Genomic DNA, 20,861 nt, shown 5'->3' on the forward strand with positions numbered 1-20,861 from the left:
AGTTATTACAAATAAATAAGACACTAAACAAGGAAAACATTTGGGAAAATGCATCTAGAATGCATAAAGCGTTAAATCTTGGACCCAAAGGCCAGGAATATTTAGGATCAAACAGAAAAAAGATATGACGTTGTGCATGCATGTAGGCAGTCTACTATGCTCGTTATTATAACATCACAAGGGAGATATATTGTAGTTGCACTTATTTATCCGGACATCCTCAACTTAACTATGTATTCCTCTTTCAGAGTTGTGCCGAGAACCGTCATAGTGGCTGGCTGATGCTCCTCAACTTATTTTTGCAACAACATGTGAGATGGCCGGTAGATGTTCCTCTGCTTGCTTTAGCAACAATTTGTGACGACAGCGGTTTAACCTTGAGTCCCGTTCATTACATGGCTAGCAATCTGCTGCCCAAAAGCTTGTTGTTCTTGTTAGAGTTGTGTCGAATATTGTGTACAAGGTAGGTTACAGTTGGACTCTGATACCACTTGTTAGAATAAATCCGAAGCATACCGTCGATCATCCGAGGACCAAGCAATCACGCGAGCACAACATCGAGATTTGTTAACGAGGTTCACCGATGTGGCTATGACTATTGAGGATTTATTGCATACAAAGAACTATTGCATGGAAAAGCTTACCTTCAGCCGGCCGATTGCTTGCGAGCGTCCGCCGCCTTTGTGTCCGTCAGATTGGCTCTTGATCAGACGGTCGAGATCAACCTCTCCGTGTCCACATTTCTGCAACTCGTGCTTTGTTCAGAAAATAGAGTTTGCAACTGCTTTTGGTTAGATCTCGTGGCGGGCAGAGACTCATGCGGCTGGGAGGGCGATGCCGGCAAGGATTCCAGCCGGATCTCGCCGGATCCGGCGAGGATGGCGAGCGGGCAAGAGCCGGCACGAAGCCTCATAGTTTAGTCCAAAGCTCCAGGTTGTGACTGTTGAGAATTTATTGCATACAAAGAACTATTGCATGTGGTGTCTCAAATGTTGTGTTGTCTCCTTCAAGGTTTTGACACATGTGAAAAAATTATGCAATGATGTTGCAAGAGTATAAAATTTTGTTGCACATAGGGGATTTTTGCTACAATGGTCGGACTGCTCGGATTTTGATTTTCTGTGGCATCTAGGCCTCGGGTAAAAAAATATCATAGTCCATTCAGAATTAGTAAAAAAAAAGTTCATAAGATGTCACAAATTACATGGGACTCGTAATTCTCTCTACACCGAAACCATGCCATGCCTACACAATCCACATCCATACGAACTATCCATGAAGAGAAGCCACCCCCAATAATGGTGGCTTCCCACCGAAGCCAATATCGAAACTGGGACGCCAGCCAGCCGTGAGACTTCAAAGGATGATTGTTATAAGCATTTTTTTTATAGTAAGCACAACAACCATTGATTGATATAGAAATTTCACTATTTCTCTCAATTTTGATAAACCAAACTATACTAACACATTTACATATGGTACTGTTGAAACAGACTTCAAAGGCCAGTGTCAACAAATCAGCTCAGCTTCATTGAAGCTATCTGGGTAGCAATCTCCATGGCCTCCTTGACCCGAGAAGCATCACTTCCCTGCATTGCAGGATTCAGAGATAATTAGTAGATTTTTTACCAAAGAGACTTCGCTTAAAGATTAATAAAAACAATGCCTCACCTGGCCCTGGGCAAGACCGTTCTTGCCGCCGCCTCCTCTCCCCTTGAGTGGTGCGATTGAAGGTGTAAGCCAATCCAACACCTTGAAGCCATTGGGTGCGTCGGGAGGTACACCAGCATAAACAACAGCCTTGTTTGATGCCTCGTCTGTGCTGAATACCATCATCGGCAGACTCTGGGAAAGTTTTGACACAAGGAATACAAATTTAATGTTTTGATTGGTACAAAAATAAATTGTTGGAGCAAGTTAGAAACTATGCTGTGTATCTATAGTTATTTTTAGATGAATGATGGGGACATTACTAGACATAAATGGATTGGAGTACTGACCTTGAAACGGTTCATGGCTTTGACAACTGCTTCACGGACAGCAGTGGTGTCAAGACCGACATCGGCACGAGCAACACAGAAGGGTTTTCCTTCAGAAAGAGCAGCTTCTGCGGCATCCATGGCAGTCTTGACAACCTTTTGGATATTTTCTTCGCCCATTTTCTTCTTCGCCTTCCTAAGTTGATCGTGATATATGCAACATAGTTGTAATCAGCAGCTTCATTTAAACTACCAATAGAATACCAAATATCGTACTAAATACTTTCTCCTTGACAAGATGTGACAAATGACTGAAACAAATACAGACCTCCAATTTTGAGATATTGCCTCTTAGATCAGCTTTTCTTGCAGCTGGGATAGCAGCTGCATCCAGTGTGTTCTTGATGGACCCAATTTTCTGATGAAGAAACATCATTCTTAGATACGATCTAGTACAAAGCAGATCAACAGGAAATGGCTACAAAGTAAAACTGACACCATCTATTCATATAAAGGCCAAGGACATAATATTTGGAAGAAAACAAACAAAAATCCCAAAATCTTTTAATAATATCCAATTTATGAGAGTATCACAGCCATATATATATAGCTCATACTAAAGAGACACAAGAACAAAAGGGAAAAGTTTAGTACCTTTTCCAATGTCGCTCCGTCCAGTAGTTTAGATGCTTCATTGATATCAGTTTCGATCAATTGTGCCAACTTGATAGCCTGGGAGGCACACTCAGCAGTAACAGCCATTATCCTCCGAACACCTTTTGCGATACCCTCTTCAGATATGAGGGCAAATGCTGCAGCATCTCTAGTGTTCGAAATGTGCATACCTGATACACATAAACTTCAGATGACGTAAATGCACAAACGTAGAATTACATAGAACAGAGCAGTAAATAACTATACCTCCACACAGCTCAGTTGATATGGATAACCATTGTTTGCTTTCAGGGTTTGCAAGCAGATCTTCCACTTTGGGACCAATCGATACAACTCTTACAGGGTCAGGGTAGATCTAGAAAGTCCAAATGTAAAGCGAATTACGAGAAACAGCAGGGCAGGCAAACGAGATATGAGAACATGGTATGTCAAGCTGAGTAAGAGAACGCACCTCACCGAACACCGCTCGCAGGCCATTTATGCGCTTCGCGTCAGCTAATTTTATTTCTTGTGCAGATACCTCCAGCCCGTCCTTTATTTGCTGGTTCACTATATCCTCGATTCTTCTCAAATCTTCAGGCTGAACAGGTTTCCCTATTATTATGTACTAATAGTTGAGTTGACAAGCTGAGGAAAAATATCATGCGGATGCGATATAAAAGGAATCACAACATACCATGGGAGAAATCAAATCTCAGCTTCTCTGGAAGAACAATGGAACCTTTCTGGTCAACATGGTCACCAAGTACTTCCTACACTTACAATAGCAAAACCTTCATGAGTGAAAAAAAGCACTCCCCGTAAAATCTAAGAGGCTTGAGAACATACCCTTAGAGCAAAGTTCAGCATATGGGTACATGTGTGGTTTGGAGCAATGAGAGCACGCCGTGTGTAATGAACCTACCAAGAGTAATAGAAGTATCCCAATGTAATTTAGCAAATTTCACAGGTTAACTGATTCGGTATAAGGAATTAATCAGTAAAGAATGTTACCTTGCATTTCACTTCATCGCCAACAGACAATGCCTTGGAGTCAGGCCCTTCCAGAGATGAACAGATATGCAGGACATAGCCAGCAAACACTTGGACATTGTTCACAGCGAAAGATCCAGATGGCCCCTCGATACTCCCAGTGTCATAGATCTAATCCAGAAATATCATATGGCATGTCAAAAGAGTTCATACAATGCATGGCGCAACTCTAGAACATGCAGGAGAGCTGTGTATCGTTCATTAAAAAGAGGAAAAGTTTATATATACAAGTATAAAACCAACAGGAGGTATCACTCTTCAGGGTGCACTAATCATTTTTTGTTCTGGTTACAATCAAAGAATAACTTTCAAACAGAAATTATGCGTCTACTTTACTAATGAATGAACCAACATAATTCTGTTAAATTTAACAAAATACTGTCATGTGGGGCCATTGCTACAGGAGGACACCGACATCAGCTCAATAGTTACTATAGAAAATATCTAACTCGCAAGCGAAGGTAACCATCGAGCTATAGTAATGGCCCACATGACAGTACATTAAAAGAAAAACAGAATGTCATGCTTATTCAGTAGGTAAGCTGATAAAACTCGAGTGGTGATTGCACTTGACATTTTCATTCAACTACGCCAACATGACACTGTCAGAAGTGAAGTTGTACCTGACCACCCTGTTCTGCATAGAAGCTTGTGCTTTCCAAAACAAGACCAAAATCTTCATCACCAGAAGCAGTGGCTATGAACTCTGAGCCAGTATAGATAGCTTTCACAACACTGCTATGTACCTGCAAAATGTGTTTAGGTATATCGGCCATAATCAATATATAAATGTTTAAACACACTGAGAAGTATGAACAGTGCAAGAACAATCAAAAGCTGGTAGCCAGGTAAATTCACTACTTGAAGGTGATTCGAAGAGGGGGTGCTTTGTAAATTTTTGGGCCAAAGTAGAATGAAATTCTACGTAATCCTAAATAGCCAAACCACAACTACATAATCTAATTAATCATTTAACCTCGTGTTTGAATTTCGGGCTATCATTTGTGCTGGCAAGCCCCTGATTGTGCAGCTGCGATGTAGCATTAGCATCCAGGACAATAGATTTGCCACCAGCCTGCAAGAGAACATATATAACAAAATCAAAAATAAGTATGATATAAACCATAGCAGACAAAAGTTGCCCAATCAATTGAGCATCAGTGGCATATAAGAGATGCTATGTTTAAGTTAAGTACAACATTATTATTAAACAACAAACAACATTAGTAATAATACTTGGATAGCATAAAAAACCACAAAGTGAAGGATTAAGTTTTATATTTAAGGAGAAATAAATACAACCTTGTAGCGAGCATTCCTAGCCTTTTGCCTTGCTTCTTCCATACAAACATTAAAAAAAACCTCCATGTCAACAGAGAGCCCGAAGTCAACTGCCATGACCTATGAGATAGGAAACAACAACGATACCAGAAAACAAACAATAAAAGCTTTAACAACAGCATAAACATGAAAAGTATATTACTGTGAAATTAATTTGATTAAATTTACTGATGAAAACATGAAGAACAAACCTCGGTCAAATCAATTGGATAACCATAGGTGTCCCACAGAACAAATGCATCCTGAAAGTAAAAATAACGGTTGCAAACATGAAAGATACCAATATAAACTTGAAAAGTTCAGCAGGATGTAACAGAACATTGATAAACATGACCGAAGTATGATCTAAGAGGCATGTTTCTATGCAGTGAACTTCCCCTTGCCAAACTTTCCCGATAGCGGAATCGATAGATGTTACCACAAAGCGGTACCTAGCAACCTTCATTCCTGCTTTTCCTCTTGCCTTTGCTACTTGAGAGAATGCCTTTGACCAAGCAGCTCTTCCACTCATTTTATTAGCAATCAAACCTCTTCCCTTCAACTCGTACGGAAGGCTATGTCCCAGTAAGCATTTCCTCTGTTTCCTTGTTTCCCACCTCTGACCTTCCGCTATGACATGACCAGTCCACTAATAAGTCAGGTATCTCTGAAAAGTAAGACCGTCCTCTTCCCTTCGTCAATAGAAGAACTCCAACCATGCTTTCTTGAAATAGCAGTTATTGTCTTCCTGGTCAGCTTTCGACGAGTGACTCTTGGTTGCAGGGCCAGGGGGACCTACTATCTACTTAACCGCTAGGCAAAGAGGGAGGAGCCAGGAAGTGGGCGTTTAGTGAGGAAGAGACAAAAAAGCATTTAGTCGATAAAGATGAGTGCTTTCGATCGGCAAGAATATATAACACAACACATGCCCAGACAACAAACAGACTATAAGTCTGCTTAGGTGCAAACATCTTCGAGTGAAAACAAAATAAATCAAGTAATGCGGTGGTAATCAAAGCCAAAGCACTTGCCTGGCCACTAAGTACTGCCCCGCCATTCTCCTTGACAGCATCTGCAGCTTTCTTAAATCTCTCATATCCCTGAAAATTACACCAACAGCACAATCAGTTAACTGTCTGAACAACTGTAAGCTTTCTTAGTCTCTGTTTCGATATATGAAACACAATGGTAAGGCGCCTAGTAGGAACTACCCTTAAGATATAAGCATGATAAACATAATCATGCCCATGAGGAAACCAAAGAAATTGGATTACTAATGGTCATTTCACCGAAAAGGTGAGACAATTTATCGTGTGTGCTAATTATTATGATTGAAGTAAGCTGTTGTATACCAAGATTGAAACTATCACCCTGGATATGTTCCTTAATGTGTTGCCTCAAAACAAGACACTACCTGGTTACTCGCCACAACACATTAACATATATAAAGCCTTTAACAGTATCACACGAGCAAAACAGTGGTACAGAAGATATAGGGTATAACTAAACTGGCCCAGAGCCTCCGGAACAACAAAAATTTAGGTTATCTGATAACAAACTAGCTAAATTACTTTGAGACTAGCACATGTTCAGAAGGATAAAGCATGCTTTAAAGAAAAGGATAAAGTATGAAAACACTGCCTAAGAGTGTGCAAACACTTGGATTTGGGTTCAATGAAATTACTAAAACAAACTCCACTCGGGCCAAATTGATGTTACTGTTATGCAAATACTCCTGGCAACCAACATTACCTTCACTAGAGTGTTCTCAAAGCTTGCCTCTTCGTATTTAATTATATCTTTAATCTTTTTTTGATTGTCCTTCAGCTCAGGAAACACGTCACCCATCAATTGGACAAAAACATCTACAAGGCTGTACAAGCAAGATACAAAATAGTGGTAAATCAAATGATGCTTTGAGAAAAAACGATGAGAGAAGGATGCCAGTCACTGGAAATATGGAGAGAGAATAAGAAACAACTGAAAAAATTGATACAGAACAGCAGAAGTAAAAACACAAAAGGTTGTCATGTTTAAAAGAGCTTAGCCCAATACTTCGTTGTTGAATGTCAACCTGCTAACCTTCAAAGTACCACACAAAAATTGGACAGATGCTAGTTAAGATTTCCTATAAAATTCCTTTCAAAACAATAAATTGACCAACAGTTCAAATTTCAACAAATTCTGGGCTGGACTTTGTTCTCCCAGTACCCAACCACCCATCAACAAAATCAGCTACAACCATGAACCCTGCCTGGTACTGTGTCTCTTTTAAGGAACATGTCCTAATACAGCTAATTAGTAATTATGGAGTTAGCTTATTTAAGAGAATGTACAGATCGACCATTCTACGATCACCAGCTGGCAAACTTCTATGTGCCCACCTCATGTTACTGTACTTTGAATATTCATGTGTATAGACTATAATGTAGTTATTAATTGTACAAAATAGGGTGTGACTGGCAATTACGTTCAACTGGCGTGGGTGAATGTTCCATTTCACGACCAAAGCGAAACATTCAGGCTGCCATACCGACTAGAGCAAAATTCTGGACATCTACGGTCATTCTCATAAGCCTTGCATTGCATTTTCAGCATTCCAAGTAAACAAAAAGCTATGAAAATATATTAATAAGGAAAATGTACAGAATAAAACAGATGCAGGTTAGAGTTCTTACGAGCTAAAAAACCCTTTCTTTGCCATCAATTTTTGATGACCAAAGTGGACAGCACGTCTAAGTATACGTCTTAGAACATACTCTCTTCCCTCATTTCCTACAGAAAATCTCGTATTAGAACAAAGAAACATCATTGGATAACACAAAACAAAGCCATGAATCACTGTAAAAATACAAGAAAATACAATAACTCAGTAGTTGCCACAAAATCTTCAATTCTAAACCATCTGCACTAGATAGGTTGATCAAGATTGTGGATCCGCATTAAGCTGAATGAAGTTAGTGACATATTTTCTGCAGTTGTTGTGAACTTTTATTGCCAAAATATTATGTAACTGCAACATATGTGCACCATATGATGTTATTTTGCAGCTATTATAGATCCAAGTGGTAATTTCTACTGCATACACGACAAGCAAGAGAATCATTAATTGCTTACTTCATATTATATGTCATTCTAGATTACTAATTAATATTGTCTCACATACAAATATGAGATGGAGCTACTTAAACATCCTATTGTGTAGGATGCAGTGCAGCAAGCAACTTAACAAGGCATTCAGGTGTATTATTATTATTCCATATGTTTACACAATTAAACCATATAAATGGATGGCAATCATTTTAAATCATGGATCCACAAACCAAAATAGTATGAACTCACCAGGTTGAGAACCATCAGCAATAGCAAAAGAAAGGGTTCTTATGTGATCTGCAACAACCCTATATGCCATATCAACTTGCCCAACATCATCGGATCCTAATTTACCAGAGTATGGTTGAATTCCAACGCCTGCCAGCTGCACTCATAATGCATATCAAATTAACAATGAATATCATTTACTTCAGACAACAATTTATTACTGTAGTCACAACTCACAAGCACAAAAAGAAGCTGCAAGTGTGCATCTGGACAAAATACCTTGTGGATGGCATCAAATATTGGCATGAATACATATGTATCGTAATTGCTCATTTTATTCTAAAGGATAGAAGTTAAAGGCTCGAAGCCCATTCCAGTGTCAACGTGTTTTGCTGGCAAGGATCTCAAAGTACCATCTGATTCCCTGTTGAACTGGGTATTAAAATAGCCAAATATCAGTGCATAGAACAGATAAAAAAGCAAATAGGTGTGCACCAATAAAACAGAGTAATAGACGGTGTGTTGAGATTAAAGCTCAACAATCTAGAAAGAAATGAGTTTCTAAAGAATAGCATGTTAACCTGAATAAACACAAGATTCCATATCTCAATACATGTAGGGTCATCATTATTCACTAATGAAGCTGCATCACGGTTGCCAATACGATCAAAATGAATCTCTGAGCATGGCCCACAAGGACCTGTGTCGCCCATCTCCCAAAAGTTATCCTGCTCAAAGAATACATTGTAATACTGTTCTTTAATAGGGATATTCAGACAATAGTATAGGTCCAACAGAAACGAAGAAAGTGAAACTAGTACAACATAATAATGTCCAAAACAGCTAGGAATTCGACCAACAAACCAAGCACATCCAGAATACCTTGCAACCGAAAGGCAGAACTCTTTCATTCGGTAGATACTTCAACCATATGATTTTCGACTCGGTATTGAGAGTGAGACCAGCTTTCTCATCACCACCAAAGTATGTTACATAAATTCTATCAGTGGGCAATTTGTAGACCTGTACATATGAAATAGCAATCATTAGGTTGTAAGAAGGTAGCAATTGTTTAAATTTCAGTTGTAAATGTGTACATCTATAGTTTTCACATCATTTTCTTTTTTTTCTTGTTCAGATATATTTATGTTCCAGATACCCTACATACAAAAATAGGCAACATACATGTCTCTGACCAGAACAAGATTCACTCTGCACATAATGCCTTTATATCTTAGATGGGAGGTCAGAAAGCCAGAGTCAATGAATATATAACCAAAACGACCAAACTTGTTGTACAAAACAACGATTAATTATTAACTCTGCACATAATGACCAAACTTGTTGCAAACATATACACGGGCCGGATTTTAACGAAAAATATATATTTCAGGGTGCTTTTCATTAAGGCATGAATGGAAATTTTAAGTGTTATACTATACATTTGAACATTTATAAGTAATAACAATACAGTTTGTCCTACTAACTTATCATGGGTGCACAAAGTCATCGGTAAACAAACAAACCTACTCCAAACAGGCACACAAATCAAAATACATTGCTAATTTCTCACAATTTTAAATAATCCTCAACAGTCCAATCATTAAATGAAAAGCATAAGATCACCGCATAAGTTACAGACCCTCATCATCGTTTCGTGCTTAATCATCCCCAAAACACAAGCTTTCACTCACCATTGAAACCACCAAAGTGAACCAAACTTTCACTTAAATTTTACTGACCCATAACCTGATATAGAGGTACAGAGGTCTATACAAACTAACACGCAAGGGATCAGAACTTCAAAAGGGGCTGAAGGCAAGAAGAATCGGATACCTGGGTGAGGAGCTCCCACGCATACTCGATGGCCTCCTCCCTGAAGTAGTCCCCGAAGGACCAGCTCCCGAGCATCTCGAAGAAGGTGTGGTGGTAGGTGTCCTTCCCCACGTCGTCCAGGTCATTGTGCTTGCCGCCGGCGCGGATGCACTTCTGCGTGTTGCAGGCGCGGCGCAGGCAGCCCAGTGGCGAGCCCGGGGCGGCCAGGCCCAGGAATATCGCCTTGAACCCGTTCATCCCGGCGTTGGTGAACAGGAGCGTGGGGTCGCCGACGGGCACCACGGGGCTCGACAGCCATGGCGTGTGCGACCTGGACTTGAAGAAGTCGGTGAAAACCTCCCGGACCCGGCCGGCCGGCCACTCCGGCGGCACCTCCATCGGAGGGCCGACCGTGGATGATCGGAACGAGGAGAGGTCGACGGCGGCGGCGGCGGTGGGCAAAACCCTGGTGTTTGGCTTGGTGATGATGAGTAGGCGGCACGCTGTCAGGGCAAGTGCAACATAGAAGAGACTTTCGGGGTCAAAGTTGTTCCGAAAAAAGGTAGGGGTAGGAGTATATATTTACACTTTTACTAAGCTTGCCCCTTACGACTCCTCTTCACCCAGCTTCTGTGAGCACAAGCTGGACGAGATTGCGACTAACTTGGATGCTTCACTGCTCGCTCACGCACAAACCAAAGTGCTTAGGCTGGATGCCTTGAACTGTAAGTTTTGTTTCACTCAAAGTCATAATCAGTACCTGGCTGCGAGTAGGCTACCCCGCGGTTTGGATCATATATGCAGTTAGGAAACAAGATGGGTGTCGGGTGGTAGGTGCGACATATGCTAATGGATGGCTTATCATTGTGGGAGCCAGTAAGACGTCGCCGGTGCCTAGAAACGGGATAAGGCGAAGACATGCACGCCGGCGGATCTTACCCAGCTTCGGGGCTCTCCGTGGAGATAACACCCCTACTGCTGCTCTGCGGGGTCTCCACATGATCACTAGATGGGCAAGTAGCTACACAATGCTCCTTGAGCTGTTCGGTGGGAGGAGGAAGAAGGGCACAGCTAGCCTGCTTCTTCTCCTTGTGTGGTGTCTAGGACTAGCAGGGGGTCGAACCCTTTGCATGGATGCCCCAGGGAGTTTATATAGGCCTACCCCCCGGGGGTACAATGGTAATCCGACTGGGCGCGGGGCCCAGCCGTTTGTGACTGCGCTCGGCGGCTTCCGCGCCGGCTGCTGGGGCCCGTCGGCTGCCCCCTCCTTGGTCGACAGGCAGGCCCCATTGTCCAGGACCTGGTCGGTGGCTGATCACTGTGGCTTCATCTTGGTGACGTGGGCTTCGTCGTGGTAGGCGCCGCTATAGTGCCTCCGCCCGTCGGGCGATCCCTGTAGCCTCACCATGTCTTGTCTCCTTAATAGGGCGTCTCCTTCGAGGGAGGTGGAAAGTCGGCTGCGGGGAGCCGGCTCTGTCTTGGGCCGACTGGGGGGAGGCGTGGCCGCCTTCGGGTGTCTCTCTGCCCGGAGGGGCCCACCGTCTGTGGGCCGCGCTGGCAGCCCGTCGTGGGTGACATCAGGGTCAACATGGCAACAGTGTCGCGCCGGACGGGTCATGGCCACTCCGTACGACGCACTGTGCCAGGCGTGCTCCGGGATTCGGGGGTGGCAGGCTTCACTGTAGCCACGCCCCGTCGCACCGCCATTAGGTGGGTGCAAACTTTAAGGGTACGGTCTTGACCGCTTTGTGGGAGCCGGCTTCTTGGAGTTGGCCTCCTCACGACCGGCTTCTCGAAGTCGGCCCTCCCATGGCTTTCTTCATGAGGGCTAAAGTCGGACCGCCTTCCGAAAGCCAGCCTGGGTGGCAGCCAGCAAGGGGAAGGCGGCTCCATGCCTTGGATTCTTGAGAGCCGGATGGGCTCGTAAATTTTTTAGAAGGGCCAGGGGAAGCCGGCTAGGCTACCCATGGCTATTTACTCCGACAGTAGTCCCCGAAGCTGAGCGAGCTTCGAGGCTGATAAGGGGACGAGAAGCTTGGTCAGCTTCCTATCCTACGGGGCCGACTTTGCTTGTGCGCGCCGACTTCAGAGAGCTCTGGTTCTCGTAGGCGGGAACGCGGGCCATGTGGCGAGGAAATCCTGCCAACGCACGCGCGCGACGGGACGTCGCCGCAGGCCCGGGCCCGCCACTCGCAGGCCTTGGTCCGAGCGCGGATCTTCCGTGGCCCACATGGACTGCTCGCCTTCCCGCGGCAGTTTTATTTCACCATTAGGGAGCAATAAGCGCGGGACGTGGGGGAGTGGGCACGATCGATCCCCACGCTTCCCCACGCCGCGCCTCCTCGGCTCCGCCACGCGAGCCTATAAGTAGGGGGAGGAGGGGGAGAGACAGAGGTTCGCACACTCTCTTTCGCTCCGCCCCCCCCTCGTCCTCCTCTCTTCCTTCCGTTGCCGCTGTAGCCTCCCGTCTCAGCGTCGTCGTGCCGCCACATCGTCTTGCTCCCATGGCGCTGTCAAGCTCGTGAGACGGCTCCAACGTCCATGAGAACCACGTTGAGTTCCTCTGGCAGACTCGGCGCCTGCCCGACGCCAACCTCGTGCGGGTCCGCCTGGCGCCGGAGACGGAGATTTCGCCGGCATCGGAGGAGGGCGAGCGGGTCGTCTTCCGCTCGCACTTCCTGCGCAGCTTCAGCCTTCCGGCGAGCAGATTTCTGCGCTCCTTCCTCGAGTTCTACAACCTTCAGCCGCATCACCTCACGCCTAATGCGGTGATGCTATTGTCGGCCTTCGTCTCCCTCTATGAAGGTTTCTTGGGGCTGCTCCCCATGCTGGAGCTCTGGGGGGAGTTCGTTCAGAGCAAACTCGGCACCGTCGTCGTAGGCGTGCCCGCCCCCTGTGGGGCCTTCATCACCATGAGGAGGGCGGGTGAGAACAACCCGTTCTCGCCCATCCCCCTGATCCAGTCGGTGAAGATCTGGCAGAAGTCATACTTCTACGTGAAGAACGTCGCCGAGCAAGGAGACCACGTCAACCTGCCGGCTTATGTAGCCGGCCCGCCGGCTGGGAGGCAGCCCTCATGGAGCTTCCGGTCCTGGTCACTGTCTCAGGCCGGGAACGCCGCCGTCTCCCGGCTTCGGGTGATGATCCAGTCGAAAAACCTGAGCGGGGCCGACTTGGTGGCCGCCTTCGTGGAGCACCGGATATCTCCTCTCCAAAGCCGGCCCCACATGATGTGCCAGATGAGCGGCCGCTTCGACCCAAGCCGGCTGAGCACCAGGGAGATGCCTCATGCGGAGCTATCGTATATGGTAAACTATATCTCCAATTGCAAGCTCGCCGAGGACTGGCAATACGGCAAGGCACCGTATTCTCACGCCAACCCTCCGCCCGTGGTAAGTTTTCCTTCTCTTTCTTCTTTCCGTTGGTAGCCGACTTTATGATGGCCGGCTTCTGATTAGTCGGTTCTTCTTAGCAGAACCCCCTTCTCCCGCCGACGACCGGGGCAGCGGGGATAGAACGCCAGTATGCCCCCGACCGCACGGCGGACGATGTCGACGACCCGGATTTGGGGGCGGCCACCATGGAAGACGCCGTCGTGGGGGACGACGCCGAGCCCGGGGGCTCAAGGCTTACCGCCAGCTTTGAGGACTGGCCGGATGATGCTGAAGCCGAAGTCGCCCCGCGTCGCCAGCCGGCGGCCGACCATGAGGGCGCGGGCTCGTCCATCGCGCCGGCTGCCGGTGGTGGTGCACAGAAGCGCCGGGCCGCTTCAGGCCTCTTCGGCACTCGACCGAAGAAGTCCAAAGCCTCCACCGCGGCGACCAAGCGAGATGAGGCGGCTGTGAAAGCGGCCCGCTTCCGCAAGGCGGTGAAGTAGCCTTAGGCGGTCTCAGCGTAAGTCGTCAATTGCCCTGTCGCATGCTTTTCATCGTTCTCTCTTGTTCGAAAAATTCTTCTTGACCCTATCCCGCTTGCTGGACAGGGCGCCGCTTTCCCTTGAGCGGGGTCCGGGCGGCTCCATAGTGGGACCGGCTGGAGGGTCTTCGAGCTCCCGCCGCGTGGACCCCCGCGCCGACCTCAGGGAGGCCACGGAGCGGAACGCCCGTGAGGCGCGGGAGGAGCGTGAGGCGGTGGAAAGAGCGGCCGCCCAGGCGGCGAAGGAGCAGGCCGACGCGGCAGCCAAGGCCCAGGCGGAGGCAGCGACTGCAGAGACGGAGGCGGAGGGCTCGCGCAACCAGCCTCCGCTGCTCGCCATTCCCCTCCGAGCCGTGGCCCTGACACCCCATTGCCCTTGGCGGAGGAAATTGTCCAAGACCCGCCGCTGATGGAGAGGGGGGAGGACCCCGTGGCCTTCGCGAGGAGAGCGCCGCCAGCAGCGCCAGAGGAGCCGGCCGGGGGTGAGGCAGCCGGGGGTGAGCCGGAGGGCGGAGCTGGCCTTGAGGTGCAGCCGGTGATGCGTCGGTGCGCAAGGGGAAGCGCCGCTCCGCCGGAGTCACGCCGAGTCGCGGGCGCAGGCCAGTCGGCGGAAGATCTGGAGGCGGCCAGCACTACCACGTCCGAGTGGACTCCCAGCGGGGGGACTGGCGAGCTGAATGTGGCGGCTCAAGGGGTCCGGAGCCGGCTTCAAGCTAAGGCCGCCCTACTGCAACAGTTCACCCAGGAGTTCCTGTCGACACGGGCCACCATCCAGGTGAGTCCTTCATTCTTGGCCGCTTTGATCTCTTGATTTCTTCCGTGGGGGCGCGTCAGCGCACCCACTGGGTGTAGTCCCTGAGATTCGGGCTGACTGCTGCGCAGTCGGGTCGGATCTTTCTTGACGGCTACCTTATTTTTGCTTCTTGTCTGAACTTCCAGGAATATCACAACTCCCGTGCTGCCACCTTCAACTCCCAGGCACGGGAGTTGAGCCGGAGGACCGACGACCTGGCCGACAGCCGAAGTAAGTACTCGATCTTGTCTGTCTCCTGTGGGGGCGCGTCAGCGCACCCACTGGGTGTAGTCCCTGAGATTCGGGCCGACTGCCGGGTCGGATATTTCTTGACGACTTTTTCCTTATTGGTTTTTCTTTTTCTTTGTCTTCAGGGGCCAACGCCGACTTGAGGAAGGAGCTCGGCGAAGCGCAGGCCGCCCTTCATACCAAGGATGCCGAGTACGCTGCCTTGGTCCAGGAGCATGATCGCCTGGCCAAGAAGCTGGCCGACCAAGAGAAGAGCCACAAGGCGGCCCTGCAGAAGGCGCGGGATAGCGAGGCCGCCCTGAAGGCAGAGTTTGAGACCGAGGCGGCGAGCTGGGCTGAGACCCGGCGAGCACTGGATGAAGGCTTCGACCGTGTCGAGGACTTGATCGACGGTAAGCCGCCTTCCACGCTCCTCTCCTGCCCCTTGCCGCCTGGGTTTTTGGCTTAACTTGTGTTGCTGCTTATCTTTTTTTTTTGTGCAGACTACTTCCCCAGCTACTCCGCCTTTGCCGCCCAAAGCATCGAGGCCCATCGCGAGGCGCGCCGTCAGGCGGGGGCCAACATCGCGCCGGATGCGAACCGGACGCTTGAGGAGCAGCTCTTGGCTGTCCAGGCGCAGTTGCAGCCGGCTCATCGGATGCTTCGCCGGCTCCAACGTGTCGGGGCGCAAGTGTTGGCCGCCCTCTGGCCTGGCGAGACGATCCCCCGCACCCCAAGCCGGACTGCCGACTGGCTGGAGGTCGCAGTCGGTCGCTTTGAGGCTTGGAAGGCGTCGGCGGCCCGCCTCGGAGCCGGGCGGGCGTTGGAGTTCGTTCGGGCTTGGTACCCAGGGCTGAGCCTGGACCAGCTGCGCACTTGGCGCATGGAGGCCGACGTGGAGCTGGAGGAGGTGAGGCCGGCTATCGCCCATCGAGCTTCGACGATCGCCGAGTGCATCGACATCAGTGTTTTTGCACCCAAAATTGATGATGACGGTGTTGCCCAGCCGGAGGAGTGGTTCGGGCTGAACCCGGCGGTGGGCGAGGACTCGGCAGAGGAGATCGCCTCTAGCGATGAGGGCAAGGATGACGAAGAGGAGGACGACGAAGACGTCGAGCCGGCTGGTGGAACAACCGGCCGACCTCAGGGCGACCGTGCCTCCAGCAACGAGGCGCGTGGAAGCGCGCACTCTGCGGGAGGCGGTGACCAAGCCGAGGTTCGCCAGCCGGCCGCTCCTTCAGCCGGCACAAACGTCTCCGCCAACTAGCCCGGCTCATCGGTCGCTCCGCCAGCTTGACCTGTCATCCTTATTTTTCCTGCTTGTTGTCTTTTGAACAATCTTCATTAAGTTTTCACAGTTCCACCAACTGGGGGTGTATCCAAACTATGTTGAATGCTGGCCTCTCGGAGGTCTTTTATGTAAATATTGTTATGTGCATGTTTGGTTTCCATTCGTGTATGCTTTTTATCCTTAGGCCTTTTCCTTTGCTGCCTCCCCTCTTTGGGGAGGCAAGTACTTGAGCTTTCTTGGATTGAAGTGAAATGAATGGAAACCGGCCGGCCGGCTACTCTGGTAGCTAGTCGGCGGTGGGAGAAAAACCGGCTTTTGTTATATTAGTCCGTTAGTCCCTAGCCGTTTTTCGTGTGGGCGCCCGTTCCTGCCTTTAACTCTTGCCAGCCGGACAGCCGGTTCTTCGAACTGCGACTTTTGGCAAGAGAAGGCTTGGGAGCCGGCACACTACTTGTCTGACTGCGGGTAGGACTTCTAATATAACTCCACTCGGCCAGTCCCCGAGCCGACTAGTCGAACCCGATGCCGGACGGAACAAGTAAATGAAATGCTAAAGTCATAAGCATGATACTTTTCATTCATAGATAAGAGATGGCAGTCCCCGAGCCCTCCTCGGGGGGCCTATTGTCTCATACTTAATACAAAAGTTAGCGTGATACATACTGCATTTCAACTGTAAAATCTTCGAAGGAGGTTGGCGTTCCATGGTCGTTCCGACTCCTTGCCGGAGTCGTCTCTCTTGCGTGCCTTCGGCTTCTGTGCGTCGATCAGGTAGTAGGAGTCGTTGCCTAGAGCTCTACTGATGACGAAGGGGCCTTCCCAAGGGGTCGAGAGCTTGTGCTGGCCGGCTGTTCGCTGGATCAGCCGGAGCACAAGATCGCCCTCTTGGAAAGATCTTGGCCTGACCTTCCGGCTGTGGTAGCGGCGCAGACCCTGGTGGTAGATGGCAGACCGGCTGAGGGCTAACAGCCGGCTTTCTTCCAGCAAGTCGACACCGTCTTCTCGTGCTTCCTTGGCCTCCGCTTCTGTGTACATGGTTACTCGAGGCGAGTCGAACTCGATATCATTTGGGATGACCGCCTCGGCACCATACACAAGGAAGAAAGGGGTGAAGCCGGTTGACTTGTTTGGCGTAGTGCGCAGACTCGAGAGGACAGCCGGCAGCTCATCGAGCCAACAGCCGGCTGAACGCTCCAGAGGTACGACCAGTCGGGGCTTGATGCCGGAGAGGATGAGGCCGTTGGCTCGCTCGACCTGGCCGTTTGACTGCAGGTGGGCGACGGACGCTAAGTCCAGCCGAATACCTTGGGCTGCGTAGAAACGTGCCAAGGCTCCTTTGGCAAAATTCGTGCCATTGTCGGTGATGATGCTGTGTGGCACGCCGTACCGAGTTGTTATGTCTACGATGAATGTCACAGCAGTCGGCCCATTCAGCTTCTTGATCGGCTTTGCCTCAATCCACTTGGTGAATTTGTCCACGACGACGAGCAAATGCGTCATGCCGCCGCGCGCCATCTTGAATGGGCCCACCATGTCCAGTCCCTAAAAGGCAAAGGGCCAAGTGAGGGGAATGGTCTTGAGTGCCGAAGCTGGCATGTGTTGCTTGGAGCTGAAGAGTTGGCACCCCTTGCAGTATTTAACTAATTCTTTGGCGTCATCCAAAGCAGTCGGCCAGAAGAAACCATGGCGGAAGGCTTTGGCGACAAGTGATCTTGAGGCCGCATGGTGGCCGCATTCTCCTTGGTGAATGTCTCTGAGGATTGCAATGCCCTTCTCTTGCTCGACGCACCGTTGGAGGATTCCAGTGGCACTGTGCTTGACTAGTTCTCTGTTGACGATTGTGTATGCTCCGACTCGACGTTGGACTTGTCTTGCCTCTGTTTCATCAGCCGACAGATCTTGGTTTACTAGGAAGTTGAGGATGAACTGAGCCCATGACGGAGCCGCGACTTCTTCTACTGCCAATGTGGCTACTGCCACCAGGGTGGGCGGGCTGGGTGGTGAAATGCTGGAGTCGGCCGCCGGCTGTTGTGCTGGTGCAGTCCCTGGGCCGGCTACCGCAGTCCCTGAGCCGGGTGTGGCAGTCCCCGAGCCAGTTGCCGAAGTCCCCGGGCCGGCTACGGAAGTCTCGGGGTCGCCTGCTTGGTTCTTCGAGCCGGACCCGGCCGCGTCGGGGTCAGGCGGCACGAAGATGGAGTCGGACTCTGGAGACGGCTTGATAGATGGCTTGAGGAGGCTTTGTAGAGCGACGCCGGTTGGTATTGCTTGCCGAGTAGAGCCTATTCGAGCCAGGGCATCGACTGGCTCGTTGTCGGCTTGCGGTACGTGGAGGAACTCGCATCCTTCAAAGTATCCGCTGAGTTGTTGGACCAGGAAGCAGTAGCTCGCCATATTTGCGTCCTTGGCGTCCCAGTCGCCGGATGATTGCTGGACCACCAGGTCCGAGTTGCCATAACATAGGATCCGGCGAATGCCGAGTTCTTTGGCAAGCCGGAGCCCGTGTATGAGCGCCTCGTACTCGGCCACGTTGTTGGAGGCGGCAAAGTGGATCTGTAGCGTGTATCTGAGCTTGTCGCCTTTGGGAGAGGTAAGGACGACGCCGGCTCCCAAGCCGGTGCGCATCTTGGACCCGTCGAAGTGCATGCGCCAATGGGTGGAGTCGGGAGCCGGCGACAGGTACTGGGTCTCGGCCCAGTCGACAAGGAAGTCGGCCAGTGCTTGGGACTTGATGGCGGTGCGGGGCTGGTAGAAGATCATGTAAGGGGCCAGCTCGATGGCCCATTTCGCCACCCGGCCGGATGCGTCCCGGCTGCCTATGATCTCGGCCAGCGGGGCGGTGCATACGACCGTGACGGGATGCTCTTGAAAGTAGGGCTTCAGCTTCTTGGCGGTGAAGTACACGCCGTAACTCATCTTCTGGTAGTGTGGGTAGTTCTGCTTTGAAGCGGACAGCACCTCGCTCAAATAATACACCGGCCTCTGGACCGGCTGGGCTCGGCCTTCTTCTGGGCATTGGACTACGATGACGGTGCTGACCACCCGGCTGGTTGCGGCGATGTAGAGGAGCATGGGTTCTTTCTCAGTCGGCGCCGCCAGGACGGGCGGCGTGGCCAGCATCTTCTTCAGCTCGTGAAAAGCTTGGTCGGCCTGGTCGTTCCACTCGAAGTGAGTGCTCTTCTTCATGAGGCGGTAGAGGGGGAGAGCTTTCTCTCCGAGCCGGCTGATGAAGCGGTTCAAGGAGGCCAAGCACCCGATGAACTTTTGAATGTCTCGAAGCTTGGTGGGGATCGCCATTCTCTCGATGGCCTTGATCTTCACCGGGTTGCATTCGATGCCGCGTTCGGAGACCAGGAAGCCTAGGAGCTGGCCGGCTGGCACTCCGAACACGCATTTCTCGGGGTTGAGCTTGATTTGGAACCGATGTAGGTTCTCAAACGTTTCCTTGAGGTCTCCCAGCAAGGTGCCGCGCTTCTCCGTCTTCACCATGATGTCGTCCACGTAAACCTGAGCGTTTCTGCCAAGTTGCTTGAGGAGGCACTTCTGCATGCAACGCTGAAAAGTGGCACCGGCATTTCTCAAGCCGAATGTCATAGTTAGGTAGCAGAAGGCTCCAAATGGCGTGATGAAGGCGGTGTTCAGGCGGTCGTCCGGATCCAGCTTTATCTGGTGATATCCTGAGTAAGCATCCAAGAAGCTCAACAGCTCGCATCCGGCTGTGGAGTCTATCACTTGGTCAATCCTTGGCAGGGCAAAGGGATCTTTGGGGCAGGCCTTGTTGAGGCTTGTGTAGTCTATACACATGCGCCACTTGTTGTTCTTCTCTAGCACGAGGACTGGGTTGGCGAGCCATTCTGGAAAGAAAACTTCCATAATGAAGCCGGCTGCCAGAAGCCGGGCTATCTCCTCCCCTACAATCCTGCGTTTCTCCTCCGACAGTCGGCGAAGGGGTTGTTTGACTGGCTTTGCATCTTCTCGGACGTGTAGTTTGTACTCGGCGAATTTCCTCGGAACACCCGGCATGTCCTTGGGGGACCATGCAAAGATGTCCCGATTCTCACGGAGGAAATCGGCGAGCTCGCCTTCCTATTTGCTGTTCAGGTTTGCCCCGATGACGGCAAACCTCTCTGGGTGCTCGGGGTCAAGAGGTATCTTCTTCGTCTCCTTGGCCGGCTGGAAAGATCCTTGAGCATCATGCTCCTTGGGGTCGGGGGACACGGCCGACTGCTTGCCGGCTATGGCCACGACTCGGTCCAACATCTTCTTTTCTTCAGCGATCACAAGGGACTCGGCCAGCTGGCTGCTGGCTGCCGCGCACTCAGAGGACTTCTTGTAATCGCCGGATACGGTGATGACGCCTTTGGTGCTTGGTATCTTCATCTTGAGGTATGCATAGTGGGGAATTGCCATGAATTTGGCCAAGGCAGGTCGGCCAAGTAATGCATGGTAAGGGTTCTCCAGGTCCACCACTTCAAACCAGATCGCTTCCCGGCGG

At 49.8% G+C, this 20,861-nt stretch overlaps 1 pseudogene; it reads right to left on the reverse strand.

Moving 5' to 3' along the window:
- Positions 1-1,517: 1,517 nt before the first annotated feature.
- LOC123082332 (alanine--tRNA ligase-like) lies at positions 1,518-10,541 on the reverse strand (annotated as a pseudogene).
- Between the last annotated feature and the right edge of the window lie 10,320 nt (positions 10,542-20,861).

Source organism: Triticum aestivum, chromosome 4A (assembly GCF_018294505.1).
Source record: "Triticum aestivum cultivar Chinese Spring chromosome 4A, IWGSC CS RefSeq v2.1, whole genome shotgun sequence".
Lineage (NCBI taxonomy): Eukaryota > Viridiplantae > Streptophyta > Magnoliopsida > Poales > Poaceae > Triticum > Triticum aestivum.